At 45.1% G+C, this 21888-nt stretch overlaps 1 protein-coding gene across 12 annotated transcripts in view; it reads right to left on the minus strand.

The window, feature by feature from the left end:
• KCNQ5 (potassium voltage-gated channel subfamily Q member 5) overlaps positions 1 to 21888 on the minus strand; it is a 481904-nt gene that overhangs the window by 149015 nt on the left and 311001 nt on the right. The window lies entirely within an intron of this gene.

The raw sequence follows: 21888 nt of genomic DNA on the forward strand, positions 1-21888 counted from the left end.
TTATAAATATATGTTAAGGAAATAAAGTTGAGATCTAGAGAGGGCTCCACACTTAGAATGTGGAAATAAATATACAAAACTAATCATCTTTTCGATTTTTGTCTCTTTGAAGAGTTAGACATCTCTTCAAAACTCTAGACACTTGCTTCCTAACCATTACTTAGAGGCTGCCACATGCCACCATCCATCCAGCTAGCTTTCACATTTCTCCTTACTTTTTAGAAAGGTATATTAACTTTTAGTGTATTGGAAGAGAATTCGAGGGAATGAATGGTTTTACGAAAGGGACCCGTTTGACTTGGAGTTGGAAACACGCCACACATTCAGAATCATGCCTGCATCGGGGGTGGGGGTGTGTGTGAGTATGGCAGAACTTCAATAAGTGGCTTAGGAGACACTGAGCATGGTATGCAGAGAAAGGGGAAATAGAAGTGGGAGTGGGTGAGGATGGGGAGATCGCAAAGTGTGCAGGGGCATCATTCTTTCCTGCCTTGGAAACAAAGATTGAGAGAGTTTGAGAGCCAGTGTAATGGGCTGGCTTCGTTGGCTCGAAGGCTTAGGAAGACACTGACAGATGAATTTGTTTCCAGAGCACCAGGACATCCATGCCTCAGAGGTCCTCTTCTTTTTGGTTGGCTGATTCCTGAAATTTCTCAAGAAATAATTTATCCCTTCAAGTTTTTCACATTTGTTCAAATGTAAATCTCCCTCTCAAAAGTGATTCATTAAACCACGTTTATAGGACAATGTTCATTTATCCCAGAGGTTTTTCAGAGGGGGACGGGAAGCAAGTAGTTTGAAAATGTCCCCTCCCTAATGAATGATCTACACTTTGTTACCAGAGAAGAATCAGGGGCAGGTTTTTATTAAGTGTTGGGGCCACAGGTTGGGAGCATGGGCCAGGGGAAGGAAGTGGGTATCCCCTTGTTGGGAGCAGAGCAGCGTTGCAAGTGTCAGGAACAGAGGACTTTCTTGGTCTCCCCCACAGCTCAGCCTGGCGGTACGTACACCCACTGGCCAGGCAGGGTGCTCTGATGGCGACATCAGCCCGCTTGCAGGGATTTAGACACTGGTGGCCTGCTGGCTGCTGTCAGGTTCTGCACTGCTCACCTGGAATGAGGGAGCCACTCAAGCGACCCTTTCTGTGTTCATGTTTTGTGTTCTTTAAAGTTGCATCTACCTCAGGGCAAAGCCTGGCTGAGAGCTTCCTCTCCAGCTGCCACAGGCGGAGCAGCAGCGGCGCATCCCTCACGTCCCCCTCCCTTTCGGGGGAGACAGAAAGCAGCCTCACTGGGCTCTTTTTGGCTGTCCATCGCCCCCCACTCCAAACCACATTACACATTGACTAGTTTGAGTTTATATACGGGTGTGTCTGCATGCAGCCACCTGTGTAGGAAGCAGGAAACAGAACTAAACCTCTGAGTCATGAATGCCAAGCTGGAAAAATTGAAAACCATTTGCTGCACCTTGAACTGAACCCAGATACTCATTCTGTGATGATTTTGCCAAATAATCACAAAGGAACCAGTTCAACTTGGATATGAAGCTGAAAACCCTGAATCAGATGAGAAGGAGAACACCAAGAGAGTATCCAAAATGAATGAAATCAAACCAAATTTCCATTTGATTCAAACTGCTAATTTGTCAGTTTCTCATTAGGGTTTTGTTTTTGTGAAGAACTGCATGAGCTTGCCCCCAAGCAATATGAGTAACGATTTAAAATTAACATTGCTGCTAGAAATAAAACTAAGCCATTCTATTAGTTTTATAGTAAGAAAATATGCAAGAGCAATGGGTTTTTCTTACTTATAAAATATTTAAAATACAGAAATTTAAATAAAATTCTTTAAAACAAACAGTGTATTTCAATCAAGACATCCTCAGCCTTAGCGACCAACACCTGTCGGCCAAGTTGACTACAAAGCAAATCTTATCTCCTCCTGTGGGTGAGGCTCATGCCTGCGACAGGACAAGAGTTAGGACCCTGTTATGGACTGATGTTCGTGGTCCTCCAAAATCCATACGTTGAAGCCCTAACCCCAATGTGGGGGTATCTGGAGGGGGACTTTAGGAGGTGATCAGGTGTAGATGAGGTCATGAGGGTGGGGCTCCGTGATGGGATTACAGTCCTTATAAGAGGGAGAGGCCAGAGCTCCTTGCTCTTTCTACCACACAGGGACATGGTGAGAAGGAGTCTGTCTGCAGGCCAGGAAGAGGGCTCTCACCGGGAACCACGGCATCCTGGACTTCTGGCCTCCAGAACTGTGAGAAAGAAACACTTGTTGTTTAAGCCATCCAGTCTGGGTATTTTCTTATAACGTTCCGAGCTAAGACAGACAGCTTCTGTGCTGCTTTGAGGCTGAGAGCTGGGACTCGGCGAACTGCTGGAGAACTTGCAGAGCTTTCTACTCTTCTTACTTGCGAGCCATGCCTCTGCCAGTACCGCTGTCCTTGCTTGGAACAGAGAAATTGCTCTTATACTGAGACGCCCAGAAAACCTGCCCCTTCCCTCTTCCTTTAGGGTATTTGCATTGTTTATTATAACTAACTGCTCTGCAGCACTTACTACATTTGTTGGTGCTCTGCTTTTCATGCATTCACTTCATGAAGGTATGATGAAGGTTATAATCATGTAAGATGCAAAGATGAGCCATATGCCTATCACCTCCGAGGAGTCTGTAATCTAATTGCAGACAATAAGACACACACACACTAGCACACTTGCAAGATGATGTGTGTGGTGCTGTCTGAGTGGGGGTGCCTTGAAAGGCTGCTCACCCTTTGCTGTAACTCCTCCACCTAGGCAGGCCATCACGAAATGTCTGCTGAATTCCTTTCAGTCCAAAACTTCAGGTTCAGTGAAAACCAGTTAGCATACTGCTTTGTTAATTCATTAACATCAAAATTCTGAAAAAGAACTAGCTAAAGTAGGGCAATTGGAATAAGTTAATTGGCCTATAATTTTTTTCTAACCTGCTTATTCAGCGTTATTGACACTAATTGCAGTTGGAGAGTGAATGGCTTCTCCCCATGAGGTGTCTTGGTGTCAGTGTGGACTTATTTTCATTAAGCTAAGCTGGAAAACAGTCACAGTAATTACCAATTTCACTCCTATGACATATAGCACTGAACAATTTTGTTTTCATTTGGGGTCATCTGATGACATCTCTTCTCTTTTTACTATCTTATTAGAATGATAGGATTTTTCACCACTGGTTAAGAAAGGTTCTTCAGAGAGGCTGGGGATTAGAAAAAAAAGTGAGGGAAAGTTTATCCCTTTTATCTGCGCATGTTTTAATAGCATCTCCAATCTTTAGGGTTTTAGAGGAAACTTCAGGGTGGAGCCAAAGTGGCTCCTGAAGGCAGAGCGGAGGAGCCAGTGTTTTATTTACTCAGTAATGAGGAGGCAGAAGCTGTGTTGATGGTGTTGATGGAGGGGCAGAACCCTGAGAACCTCAACAGTTGAGCTGTCCAGTGGGGAGACGCTCCCCTTGTAGGCAGAATGTGGACACAGTGTGCAGAACCTGGAAGAAATGGGAATCTTTGAGACCACGGCTTTCCGAGGAAGAAATGCTCTGGGCAAGGTGGGTGTGGAGTCCAGCAGAAGTCAGACACTATCTTGCTTTCTTTCTATGCCCATAAACTGTAGACTGCATTGTAAGCCTCCACATGCCACAGGGAGAGGTCCTCGTGCTTTCTTGAGTCACATACCCTACCTTCCTTCTAGACCTCCTGGCAGAACAGGGACATTTTGATTTACAACAGTCTTGGGTTCCTCCTCTCTTACCCATGACAATTGTTTTCCTTTATAAACATTCAAGTGAATTTTTACCTAAGATTGTACATTTCCCCCATTACTGTGGTGTGTGTTATTGGTGTTAGTGTGCTCTTTGGCAACAAGAGTAACATCCTTTGGTGAGCTTTGAGAGGTAGGAAAACACACACCTCTGTGCCTACTGTACGTGCACTGGCATACACACGTGCATGTGAACTTGCAAAAAAGCTTTCAGAACCGACGTTGAGACTCAGTCATCTACGCTCACACAGAAGAAAATGAGAGACAAAAATCTAAGAACGAACACCTACAGGAGACACTATTGGCAGAACATACCCTTGCAAAGAGAAAGTGCGTATCAGCTCTCAGCGCAAGCCCTGATAAACATGAACTGTTAACTATCTCCAAAGTACATAAATTGGTGGCATTGTAACAATATTCCATTAATAACAGTTTCTAAATTGAAGGAACACTTGAAGTTTCCTGCCCTTTTGAACATTCAGGTCACAAAGAAAAATCAGATACAAGATCATTTATTTTAATGTATCAATTTCATTAACCATGTGAATCTTCACACTGTATCTTTTATGAAATCTGTCATGATTCTGAGATATTTACCTCTCTTATTGTTTCTAGTTATCCATCAAAATCATTCAAGACCAGTCATGCTGTAAATCATGCATACTCCTAAATTGAGCAGACTAAGGGCCTGTTCATAGGTAACCTTGAACTAATTTAATGAGCTCCTCTGCCTGTTGCTCATCTGAACCATCAAACAATAGACTAAGAATGAATATGTCTTCTATACCTACTGATGAGGATAAAAACAAAAAACCTGCTTGGGAAATTTCCAAGTGTTTTAGAACACCAGTTTTATGATTCCTAAGCATAAGACACAGCACATGGAAAATATTTATCCATTGGGTTTAGTGGAGAATTATCCTGACAGTTGAATCCAAGGAATACTTGAACACACCCTTGTCTCTGTCACAGTCTATTTCTCTGCTGTGTTATTCACCAAGCGTGTTTGATTCCAGTTTGTTTTCCTAAAGTTTCCCTGTTGGAGAGAAACTTTTCTGGCTGCATCTAGACTTTCTCTCAGACAGACATGGCTCCTATGGTACACACGCCATCACTCTTATTTGCCATAATAGTGTTTGGAATGTTATTTCTGTCAAACGCCTCTGCTCACATCATCCACATATCTTAATTAATACACCACCGCCTACTTGTCACCCATTATGCACACCTGCCCAACAACCTCTGATGGTTGACAGGCTGATGTGGAAAATCACTTAGTGTGGGCGAAAACTGATCTGTAACAGTGACTTGAAACCCTGCTGCACCCTCCTGCACTTTTATTTGGTGGTAGACTTTTTCCTACCTGGCAACATGACACATGATTTGGAGACCATGAGAGTGTAAGGATATATCAGAGGACTGATGACAATTTTAACTAATAAAGCATCCTGTGCACCATTGGTAACCAAAGTCATGGAAATACAGACACGAATATTGACTTTACAGGACATTAACAAAAAGTGGGCTGGGAGCAAAAGTAACTGTTTATTCAGAAGTGAGGCTCTGCCCAGAAAAGGATGCATTGGAGAAAATGCACCTCTTACCATTCCTAAGGCAGCATGGGATGCCTGTAAAGTGATAGAGCGGCGCCACGTTGACCTTTTGTAGAGTCTAGACAAAGTAAGTCCTAGGCAAGGTGTGCTGAAAGTAATTTACTTGGGGTGGGAGGTAGGGCTGGAGGAAAAGGAACAAGAACCCAGAGGCAGGCGTTGTCAGGCCCACCTCCAGGGGACCCAACTGCACCGCTGTGTCCATCAGACCCTCGTCCAGGCCAGAGTCCTAAGTCCCTCTGCAGGTGTGGCTGTGGGGGGCTCTCCCACTGCTCCCCTACTGCTTCCCCACCTCTCAGCCCATATGTGAGCGGGCTGGGAACAGAATGGCATTAAAGCAAGGATTTCACAACTGCCCCCCATCATAAAGAGTATCTAAGAGTCACTGAAGGTACAGCTTTTAAAGACTATCTTTATATAGCCAAATTTAGTATCTTATCAGAGATCAATAGTTGTTTATATGCAGAAAGTTCCCATTTTTACAACTTCTTCCATTATTTTACTCTGCTTGTTTGCGTAGTAAATGCAGGCTCAGTGGAATCTTATCTTCTTCAAGAGCATAAATAGAGTCATTACTTCCATTGAGAATTCCCTAATTCAGAATTTGTGGTAATTCCCCTAGAGTCTGGGTAACACTTATTTTTGTACCATTTATTAAAAGAAGATTCACCAGGAAAATTGAGAACAGAAATGAGAGGATAAGGGGGCAGGCTTAACATGTTTAAGAGGAAACAGTTTTCAACATCCTTAATAGCACTTATTTGCCTTTAAACAGTTAATGGAATAATTACAACCAAGCCATCTCATTAATTAAAGAAAACCCAGCAGGATCTTTATTTGGCAACAATTTGTTAGCAGAGATTCCCTAAGTCTCGAGTCCTTGGAAAATTGGTAAGAAATATGCCTCGTCCCAATTTCTAATTACTCCCTTTCAATCATCTTAAATGTTTCCCAACCACAGCGATAAACATTCCAATAAGCTATAGCTAACTGCATAAATTAGTATGCAGGCATGTGTCATTCTGTCCCACAGGTTGCTCTGGCCCCTGATGGCTGAGAGTAGCCCCAGACTAGTAGAAGCCGGACAAGGTGGGTCAGAGGGCAGGGTCTACAGCTGATCCAAGGACCCTGGGACCCATGGCCACAGCCCTGTCTGCAGTCCCTAGCTCTGAGCTTGGTGCTCTGTTCTGACCCTCTAGAATCTCTCTTGTGGCCCCAGCAGAAGGCCTGCCTACCTCCCTCCCCCTGGACAGCTAATGAACAGCATATTCCCCTCCAGGGGAGCAGAGGGCCAGCACAACGCCTGCACACACCACCTGAAAGGCGGAAAGTTGGGAAGTTTGACACCTCTTTCCCCACTTTTGCTGTCAGAAGAGTGAGGAATGATCTGATTCTCACTGTCTTCATTCTATCCCAGAGACTTCTGAACCAGACATTTCTCATGTGGAGAAAGGATGGCAATTTTACCAAATTGTTGCACCATAATTAATACTCTAGATTATCAGCCAAAAGAATTTCAGCAGAAGAGGTGGATAAGCAAGCGCCGAAGGTCTTTATATCCCACAAACTTACAAATAAAACATTTCAAATGCTCTGAATCTCTCTTTAAATTTATCTTGGAAAGTATGTGAAAGTAAAGCGACACTATTGTTAGAGGTTATGGATAAAACTGCAATCTTCCTGTCTCTCAGCCAAATGTTGAGTCTTCAAGATGGTGAGAAAGCATACAGCTTGTACATGAGACTTTTTCTTAAATGCTGGAAGCTTCAAGTGTCGCCAAGGCCACGGTAGGCAGAGCCGCGCTGTGCAAGGAGGGACGGATGGCCCTGGGCACGCAGGGGCCCGAGCGCCTCAGCGTCCTCAGGTTGGGAGCTGACTCACAGAAGTTGAGCTCTTTATTTTATTTTATTTACTTTGGTGATATTTTTTGTCTGTTGGAAAGAGAACCTACTTTTGTATAAATAAAGCTTTTGTTCATCTGAAACATCAGCCTTATAAAAAGTGGCTAGTCACCATAGTGGTTAGAAATTTCCATCTTATAGTTTTAAAAAAAGTGTTGGCTGTGGACAGAAGCATAAAATGAATTCTGGCTCTGTCTAGAGTCAAGTCACGTTGAGATTGTTTTCATTCCTCTATATTTCTGAATATTACTGAGTCAAAAGAAAGAGTAGTCCTTCATTTCAGATGGATCTTTCTTGGAGATTTTCCCAAGCAATTAATTCTTCTCCTCTTTGACTTCCTCGCTCTCATCTCCTGAAAATCCCAAACTTCGATTTTTTTTTCAATCTCCAGCTATCATTTGATGACATATCAAGGGAAGCACATACATGTAGGTAACCTAAAACTTTTTTGTTCAATAATTATTTTCCTTTCAAATCATTCTGTCCTAATGATCTGGACGCTTGTGCTGGTGATCCAGCTCTTCTACTGATAGTTGCTGCTCAGGGATTTCACCAGGATTGTTTACGTCAGAGGCTTAAGGCAAAGGGCTGACTTTTCATAGCTCACCATAGCTTAGGTTAGTGGCTCTCAAGGTGCGTGACACTATCTATGATGTGTTAGGATGCCATTTGGATTCATCCAATGATTGCTGGAAAGAGAACGGATATTTGGGGAAGTTGCTAGATTCCTGCAAAGCACTGATTCCACACGACCTTGGGCATCAATGCAGATGAAGGGAACGAAGCCTTTGAAGGTGCTCCGTCTCTTGGAGAACACCATTCCCTCTCCTGGGGGAACGAGAGCAGCAGCAGGTGATGGCAACCATCCCAAAACTTCACTACTTTTCATCCCAGATTTAGGTTTAAGAATGTTCTCAGTGAGTCCTTTTAAAAAATTAATTAATTTCACTGGATGCTCAGTGTAATGTTGATCCATACCTCCTTCAAAGGAAGAAGGCTCCATCCACAAATTTACATCCCTCACCCAGGGCCACTGAGACTTGGGATGGAGACTGCTGTAAGCCAGCACGCTAAACAGACACTGAGTTGAAGACGACACAGGTGGTAACTCATGTCCTGGGAAGGCGCCTAATGACATGTCTCCAGTCTAAGTTTTAGCAGAAGGGGTGCTTGGCATTAAGGTTTCTAGGGGAATGACGAAAGGAAGAAGAGTGTCATAGGGAAGAAGAAACCCAGAGGGGTTTGCTCATCACAAGGTGCTCATGGCTTCCTTGTACCGTTTTCTCACTCTCCACCTCTCAGGGCTCCTCGTTCCCTCACACACCCGTGATCCCCAAATCTAGACCCCACATCTCCTGAACTAGAGACGAATGTTTCCAGTACCTCCTGATGGTCCCCAAGTGAATGAAATGTAGTATTTTAAGAACCAGCCCATCTTTCCTCTGAACCAGTCACATGTCCTCTGTTCCCAGTCCTGAGTAAATGCATCATAATCTGACTACACCCAGAAGTCCGAGGCACAGGCATCCTCACTTCAGGCTCTCACCTCAGACACCATGCCTTGTTGTCTTGGCCTCAGACAAGTTCACTAAGTTCAGCCTTCCTCTCCATCCTCTCTGCTCTGTTTAGTCCAGATGTTCATCCTGAGGCTCAGGACAGTGCAGCAGACTACATCCTCTCCTGTCCTCCATTGCTCCTGCTCCATTCCAGTTCTCCTCCAGAGAGTAATCACAATTTTCTTCCTCAAAGCCAGATTTGATGGGTTGTTGTTCTACTTAATGACTGCCCTTTGATCATAAAATTCAAATGACTTTATTTAGAAAACTAGATTCTTCTCTGACTGGTTCCAATCTTTCTTGAGTCTCTGTTCATCTACCCAACCCTCCTAAAATCCAACCAGACTAACCCAGAGCTTTGTGACTCTAGACTTATCTCAAATGTCCCCACCTCACTCCCCATGCAGAACTGGTCACTCACTCTGTTGTAACCCATTGTTCTTTTTACCCATTTCTAATACACCATTATGTTTATGCATCATATCACCTCTAATTCTACTTACTTTTGGTTGTCTCTCTTAATGTAAGGAATTTGATCTTTTAATTCTGAAAATTATTTGGAATTTTACTTTAGGCTAAAAACAGGAAAAGATAGAATAATCTAAATAAGATTAGGGAGGAGGCTAGGGCATAGAGCCTAGAACATAATAGGTACTAAAGAAATCCTTGTTTAGTGCATGGTTCAAGGCAAAATATGTGGCAAAGCGAAATATTAATAATGTATCACATGAGGTCTGAGGGCAGTGGCCTGATCAGCTCAGTGGATCTGAAATCCGGTCATAGGAAGCTGTTTGGACACATGAGTCCCTCTTTCTTTTGCCTCTAGAGATCATTAGTGAATGACTCGGTCATTACTAAGTGGCTTTTTAATTAAAATATGTTAATGCTGAGTAACTGGCTACATCCTGGCAGTAGTTCTCTCTGGTTCTATGATCCCATTCATTCCTAATGCTGGCTACAGACTCAGGTTATACTCTGAGTCTCTAATGTTGATGATCTGCATGCTTTGGTATTAGGTAAGAGTATTGCTTTAATTACGCAAATACTTGACTATCCCAGATTCAGAAGGGTAAGTGAAACTCAGCAAAAAATGAGCATGAATGAAAAAAAGGGACAAAAGTTAGTAAATAATAATTTTACTTAGGTTTTTGAAGCTTGTGTTCTACTCTGATGAATTATACTGGCCACTATATGTCGTCCAAATGAGTGAAAATTGGCACTGGAATCCCATACTACAAAAAGTAAAAGATTAATTGGAACCAGAATATTTTACCATCTCCATGGAGGCACCAAACTTATATACAAATTTATTAAAAAGCTTACTAGTAGTAGAGGAGAGCAAAATCTGGGTCTGTCATTCATTTCGCACACTTGGTAGTTTCACCTGCACCTCTTCTGTTCCAGGCACTGATCACCTGTTCTGTTCCAGGTATTGGGGGAAAGGGAAGAACAAAACAAATCCCATTCTAAAGGAGCTTGTATGCTGATGACAGAGACCAGCAATGAAAAGGAGTCACAAATAGGCAAGAAAACATCAATTAGTGACAGACAGTGGAGAGACAACAGGACTGGGTTGCATGTGTGGAGTCACTGCTGACCCCCCCAGCCTGCACAGTCAGGTCCTGCAGATGTGTTGAGCATCTTCCGTATGTGAGGTGCTGGGGTGTGCACTAGGAGACAGAAAGACCACCAACATGCAGACCTGTCCGTGTGGAGTTTTCAGTCCAGCAGAAATTAAATGTGTGTTTGGAAACCAACAGCCATCCTGGAGTGTGATGAATGCTGTCACAGACCCCTCCCTCTGAGCTGTGCTGGACCCCAGACCACAGAGGCAGGGACTACAAGGACTCCTGGAGAGTCAGTGACAGTTCCAGGAAGAGGGGACACGAGCTGAGATTTAAAACGAATAGGCATTAACCCAGGTGGTGAAGAGAAGTGGCAGAAGGAACATCACTTACAAAGGCACAGAGGTGCTGTGCACGGAAAGCATGAATGGCTCAGCATTGTTGGAGTGCAGAGTGTAATTGTGAGTGTGTATGCATGCATGTGTGTGTGCACATGGGCATACAGGTACACACATACACACTGCTGCCCGTGTGGACATCTGTAAGTGAAATTGGTGCAGAAAGAAGCCTAGAGATATAGGAAAGGCCAGAGATGTGTGAGAAGCCTGGGCGGCAAGGGAAGGACATGGGTCTTTTAATTCTGAAAAGTGCTTGGAATTTTCCTTTAGGTTAACAACAGGAAAACATAGAATAATCCAAATGTTGCAGGTTTTACCTACTGAGAAGATGTCAAAATACTTGAGTTAAAGTGAAAAATAAAGTTTACAATTATTAAATCAAATTATCTTATATTTGAAATAAAATATTCTCAATTTGCTCTATTGTAGCAGCCTTAAAATTTGCTTCTACTTGTAGCACCATATAAGGTTATTTTTCTATCTCCACTGTATAAAAGTTTCCTTCATTAAAATTTAGGTTAATTTTTAAAATTTGAACTTTTCATGAGTAGGTTTGTAAAGCTTAAAGATTTCTTTATCATGGCTTGATAAAGGGGAGAGAAGAAAGATTTGGATGAAGAATACTCTAAACCATCATTTGATAAATGTATAGGTTTTTATCCTTTTTTTTCTTTTTTCTTTCTTTCTTTTTTTTTTTTTTTGCTGAGGAAGATTCTCGCTGAGCTAACACGGGTGCCAATTTTCCTCTATTTTGTATGTGGGTGGTTGCCACAGCATGGCCGCTGATGAGTGGTATAGGTCAGTGCCCAGATCCAAACCTGGGCTGAAGTGGAGCATGTGAACTTAACCACCAGGCCACCAGGATGGCCTGGGTTTTACCCTTCTGATTTACTTGACCTAGGATGCCACCCCCACCTGCTGCTGCTGAGGCCTTCCCCTTGGGAAGACCACCTCGGCACCCAGAACACACACGTGCTTCTGTACAAGAGCATGGAGGAGCTGGGCCTGCTTCCAACTGGCTCTCCAAGCTGGTTTCAGGCAAGACGCCTCACTAAATGGAACAGGGCTTAGGATGAAAACAGAGTTAGGGCAAGTCACGTAAACCCAAGGAACTCTATAAATGGAGACCGCACAACACGGCAGTCCTGGTAAGATTTAATAGAATTAACAAGATGCATCAGCTCTCAACAGGAGTTGTCGGGGTCCCCCCGCCCCCCTGCCCGCTTCATCCACACAGCGCGAAGAGGGCTCCATGTGGGGGCGTCGGGGGCATGTGCTGCTGGCTGTAGAGACAAGGACCACGGTGCGCGCGGGCAGAGGGACAGAGCGACAGAGCTGGCTCTGACCGCAGGTGGGAGGCTTCCACTGTCACCTGGTCGGTGTCTTTAACACAAAGACGGGGGTTGTCCCGGAAGCACGTCCAAGGCAGAGCGAGCGTCAGAATCAAGGAGCCTGGAGCCGCCGGCTTCACCCAGGCTGACCGCTTTACGCTCCGCGGCTGGGCCTTGGGAAAAACCACCTTCAGCTCCCATGTTACACTGACATCGCCGCCCTGTCTACAACCGCAGGTGGGGTGATTCGCATTGTGGGAGAAGGGCTGCGCGTGCGCCCTGCTCAAAATTCTCCACCTGAGTTAACGAGAAAAACAATTGTAAAGAACCGTCAGGGCCGGGCTGGGGTCTCAGAGCACAGCGGGTGTACTCTGTGCGGGGCCTCGGCTCACACACCTGGGAGGCGCTCAGGGAGTATCTGATGAGCGAAAGAACGAGTGCATCAATGAGCAGCTCAAGGTAGGAAAACATCATTCCGTCGGCAGAGAGGACTCCAGGCAGCGCCCGTCCTCACAGCGAGCGGCCTCTGAACCCCCTGGATGCTTCCCCTTTGTACCCCCAGCCTGGAGCTGTCCGCAGCCTCCCTGGACTCAACAAGCAGACAAGCTCCGAACCTGGTCACCCCGCTCCCTCGCCGCGATCTCAGTCCTCGAGGGCCTCTCCCGCCGGCTGCAGCGCCCCTGAGCACACGTCCCCTGCCGCTCGAACCACGGGTCAGGCCCCAGGGAGCCAGGAAGAAGGTGCGCGCAGAAAGCCCGCCAACTCGCAGCTGGTCAGCCCACAGGCCGCGTCACCACCATCGCGCAGCCAGAGGCAGGAGCGCCTCTGCACGACGCTATGTTGCGCTGGGAGTTCTCTTTCTTCTAAGGTTGCATTTGATGTTGATTTGTACTTGTTTTCACCTGACTTTGAAAGATAACATTCAGGAGAGTCAGGGACTGGAGAGGAAACAGAGGGAGTCCTCCCTCCGGCCCGCACTCCTAGGGAGGCGCTGCCTCACTCCCGCCCGGCCTCGCGGGCCCGCCTGGCTGTTCCTCGGTGTTCTTCCTCGAGGACGACTGCCCAGGTTTTCCACGGTGCTGAGTCTCCTCAGCTAGCCGTCATCAAGCCAGGGCTGCAGGCCTGTCGCCCTCGCAGTCTCTTTCCTGTTCTCCATTTCGCAGTTACGTGCTCTGGGTTCACTGTGATTTACAGCCCGGAGGAAGCTCGTCCGCAGCATTTTCACTGAATCCAGCCTGTGATGTTGTTTGTCAAGCTGCCGTTTACAGCTTGGGAAATTCTTCTCTAATCTGCTTTGCAGAAGCACGATGCGTCTTCTCCCCTCAATTGTGAGCCCCGACATCTGCCCGCGCGGGAACGGGGGACCCGCCCGCCGCTTCCAGCCTCCGGCTTTGCAGGGTAACAACCGATATTCAACGCGTGATCAGGATCAGCAGTGACCTAGACTGAAAACAGTTTCTGGTAATCTTATTTGTGATTTTCATGAGAAACAGAAGACTTAAGTCTATTCTCTCATGTGCCTTCCTTACAGTATGAATCTCTAAAAATGACAAATTAACCTATTTCTCTTTCTTCTCCTGATTTCACCATTTTTCTCTTAAAACTTGCGATTTCAAGGCTTTTTGTTTTTTCTAGAGTCAGTCAGAGGTTGTAGACGAGAGCACGCTTTGGACATGCTTCCTGGGCAGGGCAACATCTAATTCGTGTTTAGGACTCCAGTCCCTGGCACAGAGCTGGGAGGTCAGAAGCACATCACATGCATTTGGGTTAAAATCACAGGGAGTTAAGGGACTAGGCCTAGAAGTTAGAAGAGGGAGCGGGCAGGAGCCAGGGAAATCTGCGGAAATCCACGGAATCAGAGACCAGCTGGGAAATCCAGGGCTGGGACACACAGGTCAGAGGAAGAGCTGGATCGGAATCAGAGAGGTGGTGGGGAGGCCGAGGGCAAACGAGAACCGCAGACAGAACAAGGGCATCTGAAACGAGGCAGGAGGAGAGCAATCTGGAGCCATGGGGCAAGCAAGCCACAGACCCCTTCAGCTCTGAGCAGAGATGCCCCCTGTGAGGCACAGACCACCTCAGCTCTGGGCAGAAATGCCCCCAGGCTCCCTGTGAGGCACAGACCACCTCAGCTCTGGGCAGAGATGCCCCCAGGCTCCCTGTGAGGCACAGGCCACCTCAGCTCTGGGCAGAGATGCCCCCAGGCTCCCTGTGAGGCACAGGCCACCTCAGCTCTGGGCAGAGATGCCCCCAGGCTCCCTGTGAGGCACAGGCCACCTCAGCTCTGGGCAGAGATGCCCCCAGGCTCCCTGTGAGGCACAGGCCACCTCAGCTCTGGGCAGAGATGCCCCCAGGCTCCCTGTGAGGCACAGGCCACCTCAGCTCTGGGCAGAGATGCCCCCAGGCTCCCTGTGAGGCACAGGCCACCTCAGCTCTGGGAAGAAATGCCCCCAGGCTCCCTGTGAGGCACAGGCCACCTCAGCTCTGGGCAGAAATGCCCCCAGCTCCCTGTGAGGCACAGACCACCTCAGCTCTGGGCAGAAATGCCCCCAGGCTCCCTGTGAGGCACAGACCACCTCAGCTCTGGGCAGAAATGCCCCCAGCTCCCTGTGAGGCACAGGCCACCTCAGCTCTGGGAAGAAATGCCCCCAGCTCCCTGTGAGGCACAGACCACCTCAGCTTTGGGAAGAAATGCCCCCAGGCTCCCTGTGAGGCACAGGCCACCTCAGCTCTGGGCAGAAATGCCCCGAGCTCCCTGTGAGGCACAGACCACCTCAGCTCTGGGCAGAAATGCCCCCAGCTCCCTGTGAGGCACAGATGGATTATACAGGATTTGCAGCTTTGATTGGACTCGATCCACATTGCTCCACTCCGACCCTCCCTTGGGTCGTGCTGCCTCGGTTTTGTTCAGGGCTCCACTGTGTTTTATATGAGGGACTTCAATTGTTTCCTACATGGCTTCAACCCTCTGTCTCCTCTGCTTCTGTTCCTTCTAAAGTCAGGTCCTCCATCTTGTTTTAATTTTGGCATCACATACACAATACTGCGAAAATTTCAATTTTAACACTGTGCAGTTAAGTAATTGGCCATCTTCTATCATCAAGTATTTATTGATACCCCTTCACCCGATCCCACTGTATTAAGCCCTTCTGCTGAATCAGCATTGACTCTCTTAAGAAATCTCGGTCTAACTGATGCCTCATTTTTCTCCATCCACCCCTGCTCACTGTCCCTCCACTGCTCTGTTCTTCTCGCCCTTCCTCAGCCCCACAGGTGCGCCCTACCCAGGACCTTCATCCTGGAAGCTCCACCTGTGTGGAAAGCTCTTAGCCTATCACTGTGTGGCTTGTTGCCGCCCTTCACTGAAGTCTCTGCTGTGACACTCGAAGTCCCCCCCAGTCGACTTCTCCAAGTGTGCTACCCAAATGCGCCTTCATTTTCTGATCCTTTTTCCTGCTTTACTTTCATTTATAACGCTTAGTATATTGATTTGCTAATTTGCTTACTGTATGTCTTCCCCACAAAAATGTGAGTTCCACGAGGAGAGAGATTTTGCCTATTTTGCTCATTGCTGTATCCTCAGCTCCCAAAGAAGGTCTCGCCCACACCGTGTGCTGCGTAAACATTCTGAGTACATAAATCAGGGAGGGGACACACCGTGAGGTAGCCAGTGCTGAGAGAAGTCAGAGGGAAGAGGCAGTTTATTCCAGGAAGAGGGAGGCGTTTGGCCCAGGTTTCAGATGGTGGAAACCATTTCAGCCTGGAATGATAGTAAGGGAAGGGTCCTTCCTTCTGTTGCCACCCAGTGTGGACTTGATAATTTTCCAGCAAAGCTTTGATATCTACCATTCCTCCTCTTTCTCTCTTTTTCTCTCAGTTGAACATGCTTTTGTGGAGCTCAGAGGACACAGGAGAGCAGATCGTGTGGGCCTGTTGAGTTGGCTCCTGGAGAGCTCTAAGGATGTCCAAAACTGTGCAGAGCAATTCTGTGGTCCAGACTGGACCCCTGGCCAGACACCTGACACGTGGGATGTTCATGCCTTCCTCAACCATAGGCAGGGATGTGATCTTTCTCAGGCACAATTTCACTACCTTTAACTTGAACAACTCCTTCTTCTAATATCTGAACTGCTTTTCACAGGGCGCCTTACTGACTCTATTATCACCCTCAGTTAAGATTCAGTGTAGGTGTTAAATTACTCCTGCTTTTTCTTTTTACTCATGGCAGATTGATGAGGGTCATTAGTCTCCATGAATCATTTTAGAGTTTATTTGCATTTTCCTTGGTGAATGATGAGCAAAGAAAAATAATTGCAGTTTTCAATGTTCATTGGGATATTCTGAGAGCTTTCTGCAGTAAATTACAGGGATGCGGTAAGCATAAAGGAGCATCACTCACTCCCTGTATGTGATTTCTTGATATCTCCCACTCTGTCACTCCCTTTACAAACATGAGATTTGATGTCCTCGAATGGATTCCTATCCTTACACCCTGTTATCCTCTCCTACACTGTTCAACATCAGAGCTTCAAATGTGAAGACATAGTGTAATCTTCCATATCAAATTCATATAATTTTACACGCAAAACTTTCCACTTTGTGAGGACTGGTAAATGTGTTTCTGGCTGTTTTTTCCCCTCTCTACTAATAATGACAGATGGGAAATGGCAACAACATCGCTAATTCTTCAAGACCACATTATATAATGGACATAACGGGGAGTTATCTAGCATTTTAAAAAAGACCACTTGCACCCACATTAGAAAAAGAAAAACACAGAACACAGATTACTTATGTAATTGTTATTAGCTTTTCAACAGAACTCTTCACTTAACAAAGGGATTCACTACAGGTTTTCTTTAAATAATAAGCTCCACTAGTGCATTTGAGATATAATTAGATCTCCCTAAATCTCATTTATACACATTTCAGGAACCAATTCGTTGTGCTAAGAAACAGCAAACCCAGCTTTACTTTTCCACCTGATACAAAAACAGCAAATATGCATATGCTCTACTAGAAGGTGCTGCACACCCAGATGTTTAGGAAAACCTGGGTGTTTGACCATGTCTGTGAGCCCTCGTCCAGAAGCTCAGCACAATCCGTTTGTGGCTGGGAGTCGTCCTGGCACAGCAGGAGGGCAGAGGCGCAGATTCACTGGGACCTTCTTTATCTCGCTAAGACTGGTGATCACAGTTCCTTTATTGCTTGTGGGCAGGCAATTTTAGACACGGCCAGCTTCAACGACAATTTTGCAAATGATATACACCACTTTTATTAAATGAAAATGTTTTCTATTTTCAATGTATTGAACAGTCTACATTAAAGGCCTAAAATGAATACTTTAAAACTAGTCTGGAAGGCGAGAAGTTATCCAGTTGAGAGGAAATGCACTCTAAACAGCATCGGCATTGTTCTTAAGGAGCTAGGATATGAAATGCTAAAATGTGCAACCTCAGACTAATGAAATCAAAACGAACCAGAACAAACCTTTCCACAATAGTCTAACCTGGAAACAAGAGAGCTCCTTCAACAGCACGATGCCGCCTGAGCAATGGGAGCTGGACCAGAAGGCACATCTTTACGCTGGACTATTTACCCACGGATCAGGCTGCTGACGCAAAGAACTTCTAATGGTCTGAATTGGTATACCTGATTGTGATAACTTTGTAGGTGGATTGTGTATGGAAAAAGAAACTGATGTCCTAAGAAGGAGGGCTGTAGGGGTCTCCAGGCATCCGGAACCACATGAAGCCTCAGGCCTTCCTGCTTCATGGAGGCAGCAAATGCACTCTAGACCTGTCAGTCTTGACTAAGAAGCAAGAGATGTGAGGCTGTGCAATGCCTTGAAGACAACCCAGCTTCTTAGTCAGCCAGGCCTGGGAGGGAATCCTGGCCCCGTCACACCCTTGGTGGGTGATCTGGCACCTTAACTAGCCATTCAGTAAAATGAGAGGAATACTTACACTGCAAGCTTTTTGTTTGTTTTAATAAGAAATCAATGAGTCATAGATAAGAGTTACTTAAAAAATGTGACCTCCCTTCCAGTTTTGAAGAATTTACAAAACATGGAAAAGTAGCACCAGCTTTGAATTTTCCTTGGCATTTGGGCACAGCTTCATATCATGTTCTGGAGAGTAAAGCAGAGCGAGCGACTCCGTCAGATCCAGAGCTATCCCTGCCCGAAGCTCCACTCAGCAGGTGCAGCCACCGAGAGAAGAGGTTACGAAGCCATGAGTTGGCTTATGAAACCAAGAGCTTACAAAGCACTTTAGCAAAAACTACAACAATAAAGATCAGTTAAATTAGTCACCCAAATAAGTGGTTGCTGTGAACACACGTTGCAGGTGAATGCGTGCCATCAACTCACCGTCAGACGAGTACCTTTGTGTAGAAAGCTGCCACAAGTAATAGAGTTGTGCGAGAAAACTTTTGCAAAGATACTTGTTTTCTACTAGAAAAGTATGATATGTTCTCAAATGTAGCATTTTCAAACACTCCACAGTCCACGAGTACTTCTCTCTGACTATGAGGCCCCGTGACGTGTGGAAGAGCCAGTGATGAAAACACTTGTAGCTGCTCCACCTGGGCCCAGTTCTGAGCACTTGGATTCAACCCTCACAACTGTATGAAGTAGGCATATCATTGTCCACACAGGGGAGTGAGTCTCCAAAGTCACAGCTCATAAGGGGTGCAAGTGGGATTTGCACTCATGGGCCTGGCTCCAGACTCCCCTCACGCTCTCATGTCTGCTCCGCTGTTTCTGTGGAGAGACAGCAAGAACCTGGCATGCAGTGTGAACTCCCAGCTCACACAGCTGACAAGAATAAAAGAACCCAGTAACACAGGCACCCATTTGGGTTGTAGCCCAGGTGTGAGTTCTGGATCCCAGGAGCACTGGGCAGGGCAGCTCTGGATGAGAATGACAACAGCATCATCCCGGTGGCGCTGGGGGCTGGAGATGCCTGGGGCCCAGGAGGTGAGCCGGACAGAGCCCAGAGCAGTGGCCAGCCCCTGAAATGCTGGTGCCCCTGAGGAACAGGTGGAAAGCATGTGTCAAACAGGGTCCTGGAAATTCATCCAGGGGCCAGTTTGCTGGCAGGTGCTCCCTGTGGGAAGCATGGTGCCTTTGACTTGCAGAGAAATAGAATTAGAGTTAGAATTCGGAACATCTTTTAAAATCTTACAAAAAACCAAATGGGACAGAAAAAATATACAATTAGGATGTATAATTTATATAAAATTCTAAATTTACTCCTCTGGTGTTTTAATTGTGACCAAAAGTGCCTTTATTGTAAATTTTATGAACATTTTAAAAGCCATTCCTGTTACTATTGAGACGGCAATTCTTTAGATAGGTTCCATCTTGGGAAATAAAAATAGTGCTAGTCAGAAATGCGTTGTGTGGATTCTGTCTGACTGGAGGATAGACAGACTTGGAAATCGGGAAATTGGACTGTTTCAAACATACATGTTAAAAGATAATAAATAAGAGAGTCTCTAAATCATTAAGATTTCTCTTGGCTTCTTCCAATATCCTACAAATGATTGAACTTTTTTTTTTTGAACTTTTATGATATATTATGCTAAGATTGCAAAAAGGAATTAAAATATGCATACTTTTCTAATTTATTAATCAATAAATAAGAAGAAAAATAAAGCCTATTCTTAATTTTTTTGTCCAAATAAAATAGTTTTTGGAGAAAATATTGGTGAAGAATAACAGCAGTAAAATCTTAGACCCAAACAAAGTCTGCATATTTCTAGGCAAGTATTAAGAATACACTTTGGTTTAAAACATATACCTTGATGATTTTCCCTATAGCACAGAAATAGGAGGATAAGCAAACCCTCTTGCTATGGAAAGCCATAAACACCTCCTGAGAGCATCTTTCTGCAGCACCTACCACATCACTCAAAGCAAAGAGCTGATTTGCATAAAGGGGCTGATTTCTACTTTGCTAAATCCAAAGGCATTCAAGACTGAGGGATGAAAGAAGACAGAGAAATGGCCAACACATGAAAAGCTGTTCAATATCACTAATCATCAGGGAAATGCAAATCAAAACCACAAGGAGATATCACCTCACACCTGTTAGAATGGTTATCATCAAAAAGACAAGAGTTAACAAATGTTAGTGAGGATGTGGAGAAAAGGGAACCCTTGTGCACTGTTGGTGGGAATGCAAATTGGTACAGCCACTATGGAAAACAGTACGGATGTTCCTCAAAAAATTAAAAATGGAGCTATCATATGATCTAGCTATCCCACCTCTGGATGTATATCCAAAGGAAATGAAAACAGGATCTCAAAGAGGTATCTGTACTCCCATGTTCATTGCAGCATCATTCACAACAGCCAGGCTGTGGAAACAACCTAAGTGCCCATGGATGGATGAACGGATAAAGAAAATGTGATATATATACACACAATGGAATATTATTCAGCCATGAGAAAGAAGGAAATCTGCCATTTGAGACAACATGGACGGACCTTGAGGGCATTGTGCTAAGTGAGATAGTCAGACAGAGAAAGACAAACACTGTGTGATATCTCTAATATGTAGAATCTTTAAAAAAAACAACTCATAGAAACAGTACATTGGTGGTTACCAGGGACAGGGGTGGGGCAATGAATGAAGGTAGTCAAAGGGTTCAAACTTCCAGTTATAAGATGAATACGTTCTGAGGATCTAATGCACAGCAGGGCGACTACAGGTAACAATGCTGTATTGGATACCTGACAGTTGCTAAGAGGGTAGATCTTAAAAGTTCTCATCATATACGCAAAAATATGGTAACTATGTGAGGTGATGGATGTGTTAACCTACCTTATTGTGGTGATCAATTTGCAACATATAAGTATGTCAAATCATCACATTGTTCAACTTAAACTTACACAATGTTACATGTCAATTATATTTCAATAAGGCTGGGGAAAAAAGACTGAGGGTGTGTGACAACACTGACATTTTTATCTACTCAAACACACTCTGGTTACTCAACTCTGATCAATTGTTCACTGCTCATTTCAAAATCAAGAGAGTAATCTGCTTCCAGCTTTATAATAACAAGGGGTTGTTTGGGTTCCTTTGCACTATTTAGAAACTCATTAGCAATGACTGAATTTACATTTCAGACATTTGGAGAATGTAATCCTAACCTTTTGGATTCTTGGCCTGGTCATGAGAGATACCTTTTTATGGGATTCCTAATACTTGATTTATTCTCGATATATCTCATCGGCCATGGAGTAGATTCAGTTTTTCATGTTCCCAAGTCTAAAAATCAGATTTGTGTTTTCAATCTAAAAATTCCTAGTTGTAGTTCTGTATGTGAACCCAGAAGCCAGTTGTGCCTGAGCCCGTGGGCTTGGATCATGTATTGTTGTCAAAGGGGCGCATGAGGTTAAAAGCCCACTTGCTGCCCCAATGGACACCTTGTAATGGGACAAATCCCCAACGTGCCCTTTTGTCTATTTGTTCTCTATCTTGGGTTCTAAAATACTAACCTTAACATAAGCCATATACCAAGTACAATGTGTATGGAAACAGATTGGGATAGATTTGTTCCGGGCTCAAAAATGCCTTTTCCCTGACACATGGGACCGAGACTTGATGACTTCTGGGTAACTTCAAGCACAGACCAGCATCTGAGAGCACAGGTAGGAAGAGCAGCTGCCCTCTGCTCAGGGATATGGGCTGACATCTTTAGTTTCCACCTAAAGTAAG

This window comes from Equus asinus, chromosome 8, assembly GCF_041296235.1.
Source record: "Equus asinus isolate D_3611 breed Donkey chromosome 8, EquAss-T2T_v2, whole genome shotgun sequence".
Lineage (NCBI taxonomy): Eukaryota > Metazoa > Chordata > Mammalia > Perissodactyla > Equidae > Equus > Equus asinus.